The following is a 5,195-nucleotide window of genomic DNA, read 5'->3' as shown; positions in this document are numbered from 1 at the left end:
TTCTCCCGGCAATCTTGATTCCAGCTTGTGCTTCCTCCAGCCCAGCGTTTCTCATGATGTACTCTGCATAGAAGTTAAATAAGCAGGGTGACAGTATACAGCCTCGATGTATTCCTTTTCCTATTTGGAACCATTCTGTTGTTCCATGCCCAGTTTTAACTGTTGCATCCTGACCTGCATACAGGTTTCTCAAGAGGCATGTCAGGTGGTCTGGTATTCCCATCAGAATTTTCTACATCTTAGAGAGCACCTGAGCTTTGTCAGCTGACTTGTGAATAGGTCGAGGTGCAGGCAGAAAGGTCAGTGGCATTGATCTGCTTTGGCATCCAGGAATTGATCAGCCTCTCAGGCTGGCCTGGGTAGTGGCATGCAATGATTTGAGGGTAGCAATGGCTGTCTTTAGTCTTAGGAGGACTGAAGGGACACATTTGTCCTGCAGTAGCCATCCACTGCATCGTCAACCTGATGTTCAGTATATTTTTGTAAAAACCTAAACCAGAAATTCTCTTTAAAAAAAAAAGATTTTATTTATTTATGTTTTTAGTTGTACTGGGTCTTCGTTGCTGTGCACAAGCTTTCACTAGTTGCAGCGAGCAGGAGCTACTCTTCGTTGTGGTGCTTGGACTTCTCGTTATAGTCGCTTCTCTGGCTGCAGAGCAGAGGCTCTAGGTGCATGGGTTTCAGTAACTGCAGCACATGGGCTCAGCAGGTGCAACACATGGGCTTAGTTGCTCCTAGGCTTGCGGGATCTCCCCGGAGCAGGGATCAAAACTGTGTTCCCCATATTGGCATGAAGATTCATAACCACTGAACCACCAGGGAAGCCCCCAAACCAGAAATTCTTCACCGAAGATATCCCATTTCTGAAGTCTGATTTTGGTCACCTGGGGATCTCTTTATATATTAGGCTAGAGTCCTTAAATATCTCTTTCAGGAAATATTTTCTATCCTGTTCTTTGGTATTCTCATTTCTGGTAGCAGAGACAACTAATAGGAAGGAAATCAATGATCCAGGAATGGGATCTTCAGTTCAAGGCAAGTGGGCAGCAGTAGTTTGATCTGTGTGTAGAACATCAGACAGAGTTCCTTCAGACATCTCTTACTCTGTTTCTTGGCTTTATTTCCCAGAATTTTTTTTTTAAAACATGTGTATCCCTGTGTAAGTCTGTCTGAGCCTTCTCCAGAGAAGATCACCATGGCATCTGTGCTCTTCCAAAGGTGCTTGGAAGTTCATTATCTCAGCTCATGTCTATAGAAGCATAGACTGCTATAATGTCATAAGTTTCCAAGTAAAACAGTACTTTGTGCAGGATCTGCATGCCTTACTCAGAGTTAAAAAGGACTTCATGGTGTTTCCTCCCGTATGATTTGCCACCTTTCAGCAGCCAGTAAATTGAGACTGTCTTCCAGGCAAGTTGCTGATGTCCGGAGCATACTCTACTGGGTACCTTTTAGCTGCTGCTGCGGCAGGGTGGCAGCAGCAGAGAATCTGGAATCCAAGTCTCCTGATTAAAAGCATCCAGTCCTTCTGTCTGTCATCAAATGTTTCTTAGTGGTGTTGACAAAGGATCCAGAAGTACGCCTGTATATGAAGCAGAAAAAAATAACGTGAACAAATTCGTTTCCCTAGACAAGCATTAATTGCTGTATTCCAGTGGAATCATAGCAGATGTACGTTGTTTGAGTTTCAGTTGTCAGCACTGTTTCCTGTCTCTTGCATCATCAGTTTTTCCCATCTTGTGGATCACTCATAGTATATGCATACCCATACATGCTGTAATGTTTCTGTTCTGTTTCTCACTCTCCTTTATTGCGAAAGTCCTTCAAATAGTTGTCCACACTTGCTGTCTCCAGTTCACCTTACCTGTCTTGGAAATTTCTATTTCAAAATCTGATAACAGTCTCTCTACACTGTTATAGAGGGCAGGCCGAAGTTCATCTCTATGGATGCAACTTTGCCATTTGGCTTTAAATCCAAAACTGTGTGCTGGGAAAAAAGGCTCCACTTTGAAAAAGGAGTTGTGGAGTGCTTCAAATTAGCAAGACCTTTAGCTTCTGAACACACAGCCCCAAATCCATCTTCTGTTGTGGCCATAAAGATCTGACTGCACAGGTGTCTCTCTGCCTAGCAACACTTTCTTATTGGTAGTATCCAAAAAAATAAATGTGTACAACCCATTTAACATACAAATTGTCTGCTCAGTTCCTCCTTTGCCATAAAGATAAAGGATTATCTCACTATCTGCTTTGGTCCAGTGATTAAATTTAAAATGGTGTTTTATTTCCTTGTGGTGAAAGATCTCACCATTGTAACAAACCTACAATTAAGGATATTTCATTGCTCAGATTAGCTGCTTTCCAAACGGTTGCTCAACTACTACCAGTCAGTGAAATCCAAAGCAGCAGCTGCTGTAGCCATTGACATTCTAAGGAGGAAATGCATCTGGACCTTTGTGTGCAGTTTTCCTATTGGTCAGACACTTAGCAGAGGAGCAGTCATCAGAACCGAAGAGAATCCGAATGCCGCATGTGGTGCAGTGGACCTACGGGACCTCCAGCGTGCCCTGCGCAGGCTGGCGCGAGCAGGGGCAAGGGTGGCGGACTGTCTGCATTGTTTGTTTTTCATATAAATGTTATCTGTGTATGTATATCTGGCTTCCCAGGTGGCTCAGTGGTAAAGAATCCGCCTGCCAGTGTAGGCTACTCGGGTTCGATCTCTGGGTTGGGAAGATGCCCTGGAGCAGGAAGTGGCAACCCACTCCAGGATTCTTGCCTGGAAAATCCCATGGACAGGGGAGCTGGCGGGTTACAGTCCATGGGGTTGCAAAGAGTCAGATATGACTGAGCGTGCACACAGGCATCTATCTATATCTACAGTTGTTTTTCTTAGATAAATGCTAACAACTTGTACACAGTTTATTTACCTGGATTTTTCTCTCTCAACGATATATCCTGGCAATCATTCCCCTGCTGTATATAGAGATTTTCTTAAAATTCTTATGTATGTATTTATTTTTGGCTGTGCTGGGTCTCTTGCTGTGCGCACTCTTTCTCTTTGCCGGGCGGGGGCCGCTCTTCACTGTAGTGTGTGGGCTTCTCATTGCAGCGGCTTCTCTTGTTGTGGAGCACAGGCTGGGCGCCTAGAGTAGTTGTGGTGCATGGGCTTTGTTGCCCCACAGCATGTGGAATCTTCCCCAGCTGGGCTCGAACGCATGTCCCCTGCACTGTCAGGCAAATTCTTAACCGCTGGACCACCAGGGAGTCCTCTTCATTCCTTTTTACAGGTACAGAGTTCCCCATTTTATGAATGTTCTGGTACATTTTAAGATGGAATAAGATGGAATAAGGCTCTTAGGAAAGATTCAAAGCAAGGGAAACCTTATGGAAGAGGAGGCCTTTTATTTTGCCAACCTGTGGGACATGCAAGGGACCCATGGCAGCTAAGATAATGGTGCCAACAAAGAGAGGGCTGAACACACTAACACAAGATTGCTTTTGGTCCTACAAAATTAAGCCCCTTTGTTCTCTGAGCTAAAGAGGAGCTGGAAGGGTTTGAGGAAAGAAACTGGGTTTTCCTTTCCTCCTATATTTCCTTATTTTATATACTTTGTTATGCTGTTAGGTTTTATGGCAGGCCTGGAGTTAACCTGGAGTTTGGCTATCTCACAGACAGACAGCTGACAGTATCAGAGAAGTCCTGCTTTCACCTTTGGGAAACCACTTTCCTGATGCTTGGTATTCCTCCTTTGATTCTTGCTGGAATCAGCTCATTGGGCAGAAGAGATATTCTTTAGAAGTCTCTGAACGGAGTATAAAATGGTCCAACTCCAAAGCTCTGTTATACACTAGATCCAAAAATTCACTCTCGTCTATTTCCCGTTGTGCTTTCTGCTCAGCCACATTGTCCAGTAAAGCTTACTAAAGACAACGTTTGAGTGAGTGCTGCATAACAGCATAGCCAGCGATGTACACAAGCACACATCTTCAGGGGGGTTCATGGAACTAAGATCAGGGAAAGCAGGACATAGGAGATGTTTGCTCTTCTGTTGCCCTTTCTGTCAGTCCACTTCCTCACCTGTCCTCATAGACACGAGTTGCTGATATGATTCGTCATAGTCAACCGACCTAGTCACACAGAACGGGGTCACTGTGCTTTGAAAGATTATGCACAAAGCCTATATGGGGAAGGTTTTGAAGCAGTCTTGAATGATCACAAAACTAGGGTTCAACAAAAATAAAAAACACATTCCTTGTTCTTAGATAGAACCATTTAACATCATAAGTAAGTCAAACCTCCTGAGGTTAGTATATAAAATTAACATAATTCCCCAAAAAGATACTAGCAAAAATTTTCCTGGCACTGGATCCTAAACTTCAAATGGAAAAATAAATAAGGAATTTATTTGTATCATTCCTCCTTAGGAGTACCTATGAAAGGGGCTTCCCTGGTGGCTCAGTGGTAAATAATCTGCCTACCGTGCAGCAGTCACAGGAGACACAGGTTCGATTCCTGGGTTGGGAAGATCCCCTGGAGGAGGGCATGGTAACCCACTCCATTATTCTTGCCTGGAGAATCCCATGGACAAAGGAGCCTGACGGAGCTGCTGTCTATAGGGTTGCAAAGAGTCGGACAGAACTGAAGTAACTTAGCATGCACCCACACACACACTCACACACCTTTAAAACTCTTCAAAAGGAAGAGCAATGAGAGGCAGCTGCCTTTACTCCATATTAAAAAATACTATAAAGACCCTATAATTCAAACAGTGTGGTGTTGATGCCTGGCTAGATAGACAAACCAGTGCAAATAGTTCCAAGTACCTATGGAAATTTAGCATTTGACAAAGGTAGCATGCTATATCATTAAGGAAAGAGATTAACTTAAAAAGTTGAAAATGGTGTTAACATGACTGGAGAGCCATTTGGAAAAATATATGTATTTAGGTTTACATTCCCTTTATACGTATATGTGTATGTGCTCAGTTGCTCAGTTGTGTCTTATCCTTTGCAACCTCATGGACTGTAGTCCACCAGACTCCTCTGTCCATGGAAGTTTTCAGGTAATAATACTGGAGTGGGTTGCCATTTCCTACTTCAGGGGTTCTTCCTGACCCAGGAATCGAACCTATGTCTCTTGTGTCTCCTGTATTGGCAGGTAGATTCTTTACCACTGAGCCACCTGGGAATCCCTACAT

At 43.7% G+C, this 5,195-nt stretch overlaps 1 pseudogene; it reads right to left on the bottom strand.

Annotated features, from left to right (window-relative positions):
• Window positions 1–260: 260 nt before the first annotated feature.
• The window catches only part of LOC104982218, a 13,387-nt pseudogene continuing 8,452 nt past the window's right edge, over window positions 261–5,195 (bottom strand).

Source organism: Bison bison, unplaced genomic scaffold (genome assembly GCF_000754665.1).
Source record: "Bison bison bison isolate TAMUID 2011002044 unplaced genomic scaffold, Bison_UMD1.0 scf7180017864527, whole genome shotgun sequence".
Classification (NCBI taxonomy): domain Eukaryota; kingdom Metazoa; phylum Chordata; class Mammalia; order Artiodactyla; family Bovidae; genus Bison; species Bison bison.
Note: the sequence above shows the minus strand (reverse complement) of the source record. Positions and strands in the feature narration are given on the sequence as shown.